Below are 13,600 nucleotides of genomic sequence, written 5' to 3' on the forward strand. Positions count from 1 at the left end.
TGTTTGTTTGTGAAATGTGGCATCAGTTCCATTATGTTCCTTTATTGTGACCACGAGTTGCATGTTTAACAAAATATTGAAAACTTACTTTAAAAGGTCAGCATAATACAATTTAAACTATCAACCACTATGTATAACAGGGTCACTGACACATCCTGAGGAATGACTCATTGAGTGAATACAAGGTTGTTTTTTGCGTACAATATGGCTGCATGGAGCTGAGTAGCATACTGTATTTGACGGATGACTCCAGGTGAACCCTTTAACCTCAGCACATTAGACCTCAGATGAGCAAGCAATACAGTGGTCTAATTTAGGAGGGCGGATTAAATGACAAATACAGAAGATAAAGCTTTTACAGGTAATGCAAATGGATTCAAGCAGCACATGGACAGTGAACTTAATATTAACGCAACCGTGATGCTCTATACTACTCTGGTCCAATACCCTGAGGGGAAAAGAGACTTATCCTGTTCCTGTCACAACGCATGTGACCTTACTCCACACCAGGGGCAACCTCTTTGTCTGTATCAATCCATATGTTTGAACAACCTCCGAAAAATATACGATAATTCAAAAAAAAAGGGGGGAGATTGCTGTATGATGAATAATGTATCAAAGGACAAAGGCATCAATAAAGGCTAATGTGCTCTGTTTTTTGGACAGGAAAACAGCAGAGGTGCCAGGTGACAGGGAGAGATTTAAGAGCTCTGGAAATGAATTATGACAGCGATTTAGAAGTGTCAAATGCACATTTACATTCAGCGCACGGCTGAAGGCTACCAGAGGAGCTTTTCCAGCAATTTGGGGGTGACACTGATATAGATCATATCTGATGCCAACGGAACGGAGACTTGAGCCACAGATATAGTGACCTGGGACCGGCCGTGCCCGTCCTTTCCTAAAGGGCTCTGGGCTCTGTCTTTGTGCCGGCACCCGGAGGGACTTTGTGAATGTTCTATTGGGTGCACTGCACAGAGCTTTCTTTCTTGCTTTCCATCCATTACATTTGCTGTGAACCTCAATTTTAACTAAGAAGAAAGAATTGCACTGTGTGTGTGCGTGTGTGTGTGTGTGTGTGTGTGTGTGTGTGTGCGTGCATGTGCGTGTGTGTGTGTGTGTGCGTGCATGTGTGTGTGTGTGCGTGTGTAGTAATTTGGCAGTTTTGGAGCCGTTTGGTGTCAATGGTGTCGAGGATCACTGAGATTTGTATTCATGCTGCCAACACCACAGAGCAGTCTGTGCTATTTGCATGGGCTCACCACGTTATGCTCAAAAGAGCCAATCATTCCAAAAAAGCTTACAAACTGCTTTTGTCACTGTGTGTGTCAAGTCATCTTAAACAAACTCTTGTATAAAAAGTTAAAAAAAAATATATAACTTTAAGAGTGTTGTTCTGTGTAACTATCCAAATCGTCAAAGAAGTCAGGCTGTGATGTTAGAATTTCACGTTTTGATATGTCATACAGATGTCAAAGATTAATCATCAACCAATCAATCATGAATCAATGCCTGTATGGGCCGCACACAGACTAAACAAGCGTTGTATCTTGCTGTGCTCACTGTTGCTGGTCTGAGTTGCTAACCAGTTGGTGCAAGACTCCTGCACTTTAAATTAATGCATAAAAAAAGATGAACTAATTATTGATTCATTAATGTGTCCAGTAATTGACGAAGGAAATTGTCTGAAATTTGCATCCCTGCGTGGTGGCGCCGGAAAAGGCTTGATCTGAGTAAAATGTCAGCATGATAATTAACTGTCAATTAAGATAAAGATTGTTTATTGCAAACTGGAGCATACATTTAACACAAGCTGCCCTTACAGTGCACAGAGAGAATAGCACGGGTCAAGGTTGGACAATTAAACCAAAACAAAAAAAAAGGGCACAATTGCCCATGTTGATTATCATTATGTTCATTAAGTTGCCCAGTCAATAGAGTCATTAGAGTCCCCGCTTCACAGAGTGACTTCAACATGATGACTCAAATAGATGTAAAATAGAGAAGATGCAAATTGCCTGGGATTTAGCCAGCAGCCGGAGCGTGGGGAACCCAGCCAAATATGTAGATAGACTGATAAACATGAAACGTGGAAGATGGATGAATTGATACATTAGTTTGTTTCATGTAGGGAAAATCTATTGTTTCAGTAGAAAAATATAACCATATTTTTTAAATGTTCACCAACAATGTAAAATGTCCATTTCCATTTCCTCTGATTGTCTCCTCTCCTGGCACAGAAGGGAGTCTATGTAGATGGTTACTGCCAGGAATGACCTTATGTAATGGTAACAAGCTGAAGAAACCTCCCACTAATACCACTCTGCTGTTAGACTGTGTAATATTTTTTTTATTTATTTATTTATTTAATACAGGGACAGTGCATATTATCAAACATTTCTGTCAATATGCCAGAATTAGCCAGAAGGCTATTTTTCATCTGCAGTCCCTAGACAGATGGTAAAAGTCACCCTAAAAAAAAAAAAGTTACACATTTATATAACACAACACACCTATAGTAAAACGTACTATTAAAAAGTAAGTAAAGTAAAAAGTACTATTAAGCTAAAATATACAATAAAAACACAGCAGAGCAACAATCAGACAACAGCAGACAATAACATGAACAGGTTAATGATAATGTAAACAGCTCTGGTTATCAATGAGCCATTTCTTTAACTGGCATTTGAATGACCTATATGGGGTCAGATTTCTGATGGCTATGGGGGTGAGGTTCCACTCAGTAGCTGCACGAACAGAGAAAGAGGTATGGCCAAATACACTCTTCCTAAAAGGGATAATACAATCTCCCCTCGCTGATGCTCTAGTTCTGCATTTGTATCAATATTCATTCTAGAAGGACTTTCTAAAAGACATATCAAAAATTGTTACACATATGTACAAACTTACTTGTGTAATCTTCTCACCTTGGACAGATTTATAACATTTAAAAAAGTGGCTTTGGCCATAATAGTAATACTAAAACAACTCAATGATGGTAGGGGAATCTGATCAAAAGGATTATTTTTATACTAGAACAACCCAAACCTAAATAGTCAATACGTAGGTACAACTCCTGTCACGACATCTTTCACTGTAAATTCACACAATGAGTTGAGAGACTGTTTAACTGGAGGACTCAGTTTTAAGCCCTCTGGTTGGAAGGTTTTCCCTGAGTGTGTGAATCCCTGCCTACTCCAGGGGGCCAGGGGCAGTAGCTGAACCTGCACCCCACCCCACTGTGTTGGTGGTAAAGGGGGTTAAGAAAAAAATCCCTACAGGGATCAATGAAGTATCACATTATCATTATTATCACTGCTATGACAGATATGGGTCAAAGTCAAGGAGAAAACTCAGCCGGCACTGCCCTCTTCCCTTTGCAGTGAAGAGCATCTAATATTCTATTACAATGATGGCAATTAACAGAGAAATGATAGCGACCCAGTGACAATGGACAAATTTGTGACAACCCTTTCAATTGTTCTTCTGTAGAGGAAATCTATATCATTGTCTGGGAACGTTGAGCTGCAATGTGCTGCATCCACGCTTGAGCGCTTTTACAAGTGGTGGTTTAACGAGGAGCAGAGGGCAACATTTTAGCTCCCTATAAGCTCTTGCAATTACATAAGGGGGCAAAAGGGACACTGTTCTTAAGCATGACCGTAGATGGACCAGAATCCTTTTTTTTTTTTTTTTTTTTCAGATCCACAGCGGAGGCCAAGCCAGCCATGTTTCATCTGGGAGCACAACCTCTCCTTTTCCTAAAAGGAATATTCCTTATTATAATGGACAATTTGCAACTCTCAGCAGAAGTAATGAGGAAGCACGGCTTGAAAGCATACTTAACACACATCACGAACAAAACAGACAGAGAAAGCACAGTGATGAAGGGTGAAGGGACCCTTATCTGCTTTGCGCTCTGTCTACCCCATTTCTCTTTATTTGTCTTACAGTACATATATCTGTTTTTATAGTTTTCTTAAAGCAAAACTGGAAAGACAACTGGTTGGAGACTGTATCTTTTTCTACTAATATTTATTTGCACACTCATTTATTACATATGTTGAAACTGTTGACAGTATGGAGAGAGGGGAGCCACAAGGACACTCCAGATACGCAACATTTTAATTACCAATGGACAATCACATATTTGAGGACTGACTGAAAGTCTTAACTGTTGCATACCATAACACTATGAAGGAATTCCATGTTATGGCAGCACAAAGTAAATGTGCGAGGGGTTCACATACACAATTTATCTATTTCTTATACCTAATTACCGAGAAATGAAAGCGACGGAAAAATGTGATTCAAGTGTTTTCAGCATTCATCTGACAGAAATCCTTGTGTATGTAATTATTAATGATGTACACCATTGGCAGAATGTCAACCCTTATTCCAGCAACTTTCCTTCATGTTGACATTAACAAAATGGCTTGAGAGGAACACTTGAGGAAGACAATTCCTCAAATCTGTCAGGATTACATATTTATGAGTTCCCCATGCTCGGTATCCAAGGAGGTCGCTATGGTGATACGAGCTGATGTATATTCTAACGATGAACTTTGTGTGTCAGAGACTGCCTCAGAGCATTGTTGAAATGGTTAGTACAGATCCTGCCATGGCACTCTGTGCAGCTTTCAGATCAGCAAATACACAATTAAAAAGGCAGTCATGCTGAGGCCCACTCTAATCAATGTACTGTTACAAAGAAATGTAATGAAAGGATGATGGAGCGATGCCTTCGGGAGGCTGCTATATTGTTAGGGCAGAGCGTAACACTGTTGTGGCAAAACAGTATTTTATTAGCACATCTCTAGCCCATGCCCAGGCCAGCTTCAAAACAAAAATGCAGTTAAAAAACCCAAATAATATTTAAACACAACTTTTCTTGTAAACAACCCATATTTATGGCTGGTGCTTTTTTCTTCCTTTATGTCTACTGCTCTCTTAAGTAAAACCAATCATGCATTATACAAAATGTAATACTGTCATCCAGAGAGTCATGTTTACCTTTTCTGTTTTCTTACTCTGGGGTAAGATTACAATCAAGGTAGATTCTGTCTGATTCCATCCTCCAAATGTGCAATTTGTGTTACAGAGCATATTCTATAATAATAACTAAAAGCCTGAGCCTTTATATAAGCACTAAAGTCATCTCACATAGCTTAGTAGGCTGTTGGATGTGATGTATTGCTCGTTTTAAAAAACTGCCACTTTGACCCTTTTTTGCACCAAACAGGAAATCATTTCTATTGGTTCTTCCGGGCCTATGTGAATGGGGCTTCAGTATGTTGCGGGGGTCTGGCCTTGCGTTTTGGCCGCACACAGTCATGTCCACACACAGTTGAGTTCAGTATGCTTGAGGAAGTAGGCCTTGGCCTCGTCCATCAATCCGCCTGTCTTCCTTTGCCAAGCTGCAGGGGAACTACCCATTATGGAGTCATTTTATTAATAGGGCCCCCTCTCCTCTCCGCCACACTCTTGCAGTGAGTGCCTCCTCATTCTGTCAGAATGGAGTATGCCTGCAAGCCACCTCCATGAAAACTGCTGCACCAGGGCCCTCCTCCCCTCATACACTCTCCCATGCGAAAGCTCCGGCTGGGAAATATTGTGCTTTCAAGCTAAAATAGTATTTGGAGAAGGTGAGCAATCCCTAAGCCCTAGAGCAAACAGTTTAACACTGAGGACTTATTTAAAATGATGTCCTCCTACCTCCCGGAAAGCCAATCAGATTTCTCCTTCGGTAGACAAGCACACACACATACAAAAACACACACACACACATACATGAAGCACCTTTAACATCATCCACCCCTTCTTCCCTCCTCCTTGTTAATGTAAATATAGATGGCAGCCCTGACTGGAGGACAGAAAGAGGTCAGAGGATACTATGAAACGTTTAGGGAGACTGTGAAAAACAAGATTTGGAGGGTGAGAGAGATGGGATGGGATTGCTGGGAAGAGGTTTGTTTAAATGGGCTGATGAGTTTAAGGTGTGAGGAGGATGTGGAGGACGAAAAGGACAACACCGGATTAACCAAAATGAGACATGTTGCCCTTTTAATATACATTTAAATAGTGTTATTTCATACTTTGTATTATTATTATCATTTGGAATTCAAATTTCCAAACAGTCAACTATTTTACTGTCTCCTAATCTTGGGTGATGCTTTCTCGGTTTTTCCATTGCAAGTGTAAGGGTAATTTCTACACTAAAATGTCCTACAGATTAGTTATGTATAGTAGATACAATATTAAACCCCCCTCTCCCCCTGCAAGAACTCCATTAGATACATACCACACGTAATACATTGAAGCATAAGGCAGACCCATTCAAATCTATTAAATACTTTGTACAGAGAATTGAACGTTTGTTTAATTGTTGCGACGTGCTTGCACAGGTTATGGGCTTATACATACATTAGTATTCGAGCACACCAACGTTCAACTCTCTCTTTAGCTTTCAGAATCCACATGCAGACAATAAGCATTGTGGGTGAGTCAGTCATATGCCTCATTGATTCACAGAAAAACTGTCCAAGAAGGTTTCTTCAGTTTGCCCGCTGGCTCACTCATCCATCTGTCTATCCATCTTACAGCCTTCATTTAATTGTCTGCATAGTGCTAGGTGAAAGCAGTATCAATTACAATGCAATTTAATACTACATATTTACAGTTATTCACCAAACTGGCTATATACGTATTTTCATGGACATAATAATAATAATAATAATAATAATAATAATGGATAGGATTTATATAGCGCTTTATTGCCTAGGCACTCAAAGCACTTTACAGGGTTCCAGGTTCCATTCATTCACACACACAGTCATACCGGTGGTGGTAAGCTACGATAGTAGCCACAGCTGCCCTGGGGCAGACTGACGGAAGCGTGGCTGCCATTCCGCGCCAACGGCCCCTCCGACCAACTTCCTCAAACATACAGCAATCATACACATTCACACGAGGCAATGTGGGTGAAGTGTCTTGCCCAAGGACACAACAACCATGACACAGGTGGCAGGGCGGGAATGGAACCGCCAACCCTTGGATCATTGGCCAACCCGCTCAACCAACTGAGCCACGGTCGCCCCATAATTAAATATGTATTACTAATATTATCATAACATACCAATGATTATAATAATGCTTGTGCTTGCATATGCACTACAACACTATCTTCTACTTAAGATAAAATACAGGGTCATGATTCCATATAGTATAAAAATGTTTTGGAAATAGATAGAGCTGCATCGTACCGATTTATTTTATGAAGGAGATGCCTGCTGATAATGCTGCATGTAATGTACATAGGCAACGTGGGAACTCGTGTAGCCTTAACTAACATGGAACATTTCGGTCACACAACAGCAGGAACGAGTAAACATGTTCGAATTCAATCAGCGTATTAATGGAATGGGAATTCTCTGTACCGCATTGTAAAATATACAGACACCAGGCTGTGAAATACTGGTGTACTTTTTTTTCAGTTTCTCAGATTTTTTTCCCACACCCTGAATCCAAACAATGGCTTTGAATTGGGGAGAAGGATTGTTGATTTCAGCATTCTTTGTCGGTGATGAGAATGCTCAGGGATGCAAATGGCTCCTTACAGCAACTTTCCACCAGCCGGAGCTTGAACTAAACGAGTCGCGGCGACAGCCAGCAATGCCTTTGAATAACCAACCAGAACATACAATGTTCACTGGTCTGATGAACATAAATCTCTCACGGGAGACAAGGTGTGTATTGTGTACTTTGATATCAATAGGTGAACAAGACGGATGAAATGAGCTGCTAGCCTGGATTGAATAGCATTCATTCAACTGACAATGGGCGACCATCGCTAATACCTGCAGTGTTTTACTTAGATTAGGCTTAAGCTTTTTTTTTTAAAGGCCATTTCAATAATTTGACATTTCTCCCCAGAATGGGAGAGAATGAACGGCGATAAAAAACTTTTCTTCCCCCTCCTTTTCATGCAAAACACTTTCATCTGTCATTCCATGATAGCCCCTCTCTCTTTGTCAGCACAAATACGGGAGTCCCTATTTGAATATGGTTACACATCCCTCTATTTATTAAAGCTTGGATTAACATGACAGGAAGTTTTGTCTGGGGGCTCTTTAAGATGGCTCAGTGAGGCAATCTGGTGACAGTAATAGGATCCAGCTAATATACTTGACTGATGCTCCTTTCCCAGTGTTATAAAGCAGAACAATGGGAGTGGGGTTCTGGGAGTGAATGCATTGTGTTTTGTAATAGTGTGTGTGTGCATGCATGTGTGTGTGTGTGTTTGTGTGTGTGTGCGTGTGTCCGGGGGGACGAGGGGTGCGCTAATCAGCCAGAATACCATCACTTAGCAAATATAAGGGGCTGAAGAAATAAAAATACTAAAAGGTCACAGAGCAATTCCATCAGGACAACTATGCTACAATGAACTGAATAGACAAAAGGCTCTGACATTAGTGAGAGCTATAATAACGTTTCACTTCAGTGTTTTCTGAGTTTGTAGAGGTCTGTTAAAGGCTGCACTTTAAAAAATAAACAAAAGCTTTTTTTTCTCAGCACTTCTTCCACTAGTGAAGTCCTTCTTGATTAGTTATTTTTTTGCTTTGATGTATAAGGTGTCCAGGGATTACTGGTCCCAAACGAGTATGTGCATGTCTCCTCAATGTGTTGCTGTTGGTGTAGACATTTATATTTGCTTGTTTGAACAAGGATCTGATCTAAAAACATTAATTAAAAAAAAGAACAACAACTAATAATGGTGAAACCTGTTTTTTTTCCCACATTCAAGAAATCTTTTACAGTCACAGATTTGTTTTGTAATTCAGCTCGCATCAAACAGCCAACCCTGTTTGTTTAGTTCAACCGTAGGCTAAATGTCAGTAAATCCCTGTTGTACTAATAGTGCATGGTTATCTTTTTGTTCTGTATTTGTTATTGTCATTTATGTCTTTATGATTTCCCTTTGGCAGGCCTCGCACCAGACTTGACTGTGATCCATGTTTTTCTGCTGTTAGATCTGTCAATAGCACTATGCTGAGAGGGACTTGCTTATAGACGTTTCCATATGTCAGAGTGCTGCTTTGGACAGACAGTGTGTGCGTACGTAAGTGTGCACACGTGTGTGTGTGTGTGTGTGTGTAGGCTGGGTTATTAGATCAAACACACATCTGTTTGCGAGATTGAGCGGAATCTGTGCATCTCCCCCCAAAACCTCTCAATACTAATTAACGATCCACAGATAGTGGCCAAATGCCAACTGTCATTAGCACCCACAACACAACACAGTACAAAGTACACAGATGTAGAGACGCACACACATTCAAAAACACAGATGCTACGCGGTCACCCACACAAGACCACCACCAGCCATCTGCAAATATATATAGATATATTTACACATTGATGTTCCCTTGTAGCAAATCACTGCTTCCCAAAAAACACACCTGCAAGACAAAACTGAGGGGAAAAAATCTAACTGAACTAAAAACTAAGCAGTCATAGCATATAGTCAACTAAAATGCCAATCTGATCTGTTCTGTTGTACTGTAGAGTTGATAGTAAGCTACCCCCTGTTAAACACACTGCTGGCGCCTACAATGTATGCTTAAAGAGACATGAATGACAACCTCAATTCTCCATAGCTTGCGGACCTTTGACTCCTTCACTGATAGTGCCATTTGTGTGCTCTCAAGCAAGTGTGCTCGGTAAAAGCATCCGACAGCTATCTTTGATTTTATTTAGCTACGCCTGCATCTAAGAGGCTGGTGTTTGGCCACCCACTCTCTCTCTCTCTCTCTCTCTCCGTCTCTGGCGCAGTGTCTCTCCACCTGTGGCTGTCACTCTGTGGCATGGTGACAGGGTCAGATAGAGAGAGAGCAGGGTGCTGAGAGGTGTGACACTGTGAGCAGATGAGGGTCTCCCCGTATGGAGGGCCCCCCCGGCCGGCGTGACACCCATCACAGCAAAGCCCCGGACAGCCGCCAGTTGGTCCCAATAAAGCCACACACCGTGGCTCCAGCCTGGAGTCCAGGAAAAAACACTGGATCACCAGGAAAATATTGATTTCTTTTTAACCCTGTCCCTGCTATTGGTAATCAAAGTGAGCCGTCATTAGTGTAAAAAAATAATGTCAAACTAAAATATTCAAAGATTGTTAAAGGTCAAGTCAGCGATTCTGGAGAACCCTTTGTTGTCAAAATCACTTCTTGTCAAAATCAGTGAATATCTCTTCATGATCCACTGCCTGTCCGTATTGTGCGCACGCTGAAAGTAAATCTGGTGTAAATAAACAGCCTAGGAGCTGTAAACTGGAATGTAAACAAAGGGCCATGGTAGCTTAGCAACATGTTCGTTTACAGAGCCTAGGCTGTGTATTAACACTGGATTTTACACGGTTTGCACAGGTAGTCGACCATGAGGAGATATTCACTGATTTTGACAAAAAGTGATTGTGTCAACAAGCATTCTCCAGAATCACTGTTTCCACCTGTAAGAGCACATACCACACTGGCAACCACATTCGCTAAGTAGTAAATGTCTAAATTGTGATATTTTGTCTGTCTGGTGTGCTCTGTGTCACCTACAGATGACAACAGCTAAGGGGAAATGCATCAACCTAAAGCCCTTTCACCTGAGTGGAGCCTGCTCCTGTCTGGTCTCTCCCCTCCTCTCTCCCTGTGCAGCCTGCCTGCCTGCCGCCATCTCACGACAGCATCTCTCCATCTCTCACAGCCCCTCTGATCTCTGTGTCAACAGGCGACACCACACTAACTCAGCGTGCATCGGCCCCATCTGTAAGCCCCTCCAAATGCATTTAGCATAGATTTTGCTTATACGATTAATGGGCACGGTTAGCGAATGCTGTACGTGTTGATGTCTTTTGCACCTGACGCAATGGTATTGGTAACGTGGGGAAAGTGCGATGAAGACATCTTGGAAAAGCATTCTTCAAGGTATCGTCCATGAGAGTTAACGAGCGGCAGGTAGGAGATGATAGCTGCTGTTGACAGATTTCTGCAAACGCAAAGATTTTAATCGTCGCAATCAAAAATGTGGCCTCGAAATGTTGCCTATCATAGTGTGTGTCTATACTGTTGGGGGTTTATTAGTTGTCAGTGGGCCTACGTGGGGAGGCTGGGCGGTCATCCAGCTCAGGTCCAAACCCATACAGAGGTTGTGATGACAGGATCCGAAGCACTCTGTGGTTTACTCAGTGGAATTCAAATGCCAATCCCCCCCCTCTCTCTCTCTCTCTCATTTGTCATCTCTCCCTCTCTCCCCCTCTCCCCTCTCTCTCCCCCAGTGTTTGTCAGGGTTGGTGATTAGCTGTCACCCTCTGTAGAAGCAGATAACACCCCACACAGCCTGTTTCCCCTCTGGGAGAATGCACACACGTAGAACAGGGAAAAAAACACAAACAAATACGCAAGTGAGTGTGCACACATGCATGCAAACTAAAAAAAATTACTTTAAAACTCTATTCTGTTCTAGCATGCATCTACCGATATTATCCATATCAGCTTTGGGGATCATATAAAAAAAAAATATTATTTTTTTTGTTGCAAATTCTGGCTTTGGTTTAACACCTCATTCCTCAATTCCATTGTTTACTCCAAATTCTGGTTCCTTTTCCTTTATTTTCAGCAGATGTAGGCTGCCATATAAACAGCCATTTGTCACAATGTGTTTGTCGCGAGTGTCTTTCTGTTGAAAAGACAAAATATAAACATTCCCTATCTTGACGTGCACAAGTTGAATGTTCTCTCTGTCTCGGTGGTGGATGCAAACAATACACTGTGACAACATGACTGGGCATTCTTTACTACGCTGCAGCTCAATTGGACTTCCTCTCCCTGAAGGAAATAATTTTCGCTCGACAATTTCCTTTTGACTCTATTACTTAAGTTGATGGTGAAGCTAAGGCCAAGTGTCTTGTGTTTATGCACATGGCTGTGAGGGTCAGCGAAGGAAAAGGCGACGTCAATGATGGATTACTTCCGCACTCGTTAGCCACTCGATTGAAAAAAAAATGCTCCCAGTCCACCCTGTTAGATCCGCTGTGTACTTAATATTGATACATGCATAAGGAGGTCCAAACTTTGCCCTTGTAAATCGATACCAATGACCTGTTCTCTTAACATACCTCGAGTTCGTATTAAATTGACACCAGTGCCTTCTCGATACATAACCCTAGTTGTTACGTAGGTTATAATTTCACATTGTCTAAGTGAGTAATTGTGTGCAAAGTTTCCAAAAGAAAGACATTGTCAAGGAGCAAAAGCCTCAAAGGTAAAATATGCCCCCTCAAGTCTACACCCCCTTCCATTATCGCGTGCTCTGTTCATTACACTCTGAACTACTTGTGTCAGAGTGTACTTTGACTAAAAGCTAAAAGCCAAGAGGCTCATTAGCAGCTCTCATGAATCCTTCCAATTCCCGGCTAGCTCTGCGATCCCCTTGTGATTCAGACTACTTTCTAGAGAGAAACAAACAAAGACATGGGGTCCTCCAAAAAGTTGTGATGTTGTTGAATATGATAACGATGAATAACTGCCTCATGTTATAACACATTAACTGGGCCTTCCAGCCAAAAAAAAAGTCCACTGATGTACACTCACTGCTGTGCACCTTAAATCAGACAAAAAAGCCCACTGCTGCCAATCCTATTCAAATACAAATGAATACACTTTAACGAAACACAAAGCAATGACCTGCCCATTTGTAAATTAAGTGTACACTGAAAGAACATAACGAAAACCTTACTCGAATGCTTGCAGTGCACTTCTATGAGCACAGCACACAAACTGCATCCTTATTGATCTAATGTCCACACTCATACCCAACTCACACATAATACACTCAAATTTTGGAGGAATCATCAAAAGAGACACAAAAGAGGTGCCAAAGAAAGAAAAAAGGAAAATAAAAAATGTGCTGAGTCGGCCGGACCCTTGTGCATATAGTATTTACAAACGGATAGAGCTGGGTGTTGCTATATTTATCCAAATGTGCAGAGACAGGCAGTATTCCTCCAGTGTTACTCCAGGTAACTTGTGCCCTTTCCATCTTGGCAAAAGGTGCTGCATTAGTAGGACAGGGTGTTTTTTTTTCATTTCTTGTCTATTTCCTATAGTATGGTAATTGTTACACGTGTATAGAAGACATGCGACTTAAAATGGCTGCTGCGTTAACTGTTTGTTTCATTGGTCCTTTTCTGAAAGCATACGAAATACTGTCAAACAAAGTCCCACCATTTTGAAGTCAGAAAAGAATGGAGGATTGTGAGTATGAGATGCCTTTAGATAACCCCACAGGTACTTTGTCTGAGGCATAGTGAGGCACTATGGTCCACTCATTCATTTGATGCATTTTGAATGGCATTCAACTTCGACTGGATGTGTATGGACACACAAATGTGGGCTCACAAAATATGGGATGTAATGGGTTTCGCTACTGGTTAGTACGTTTGTTGTCGAAAATGTTAAAAACTCAATTTAAAAGTTATTCTTGAGAATCTTCACAAATCCTTCACTTAAATTTGAAATCTAATGAGGACATGTTGCAGGTATTCTGGACTAGTTCCCTT

At 41.3% G+C, this 13,600-nt stretch overlaps 1 protein-coding gene across 1 annotated transcript in view; it reads right to left on the reverse strand.

The window, feature by feature from the left end:
• LOC307260937 (RNA-binding protein Musashi homolog 2) overlaps positions 1-13,600 on the reverse strand; it is a 249,681-nt gene that overhangs the window by 110,960 nt on the left and 125,121 nt on the right. The gene's annotated exons all lie outside the window — the stretch shown is intronic.

This window comes from Ammodytes marinus (genome assembly GCF_949987685.1).
Source record: "Ammodytes marinus genome assembly, chromosome: 14".
Taxonomy (NCBI): domain Eukaryota; kingdom Metazoa; phylum Chordata; class Actinopteri; order Uranoscopiformes; family Ammodytidae; genus Ammodytes; species Ammodytes marinus.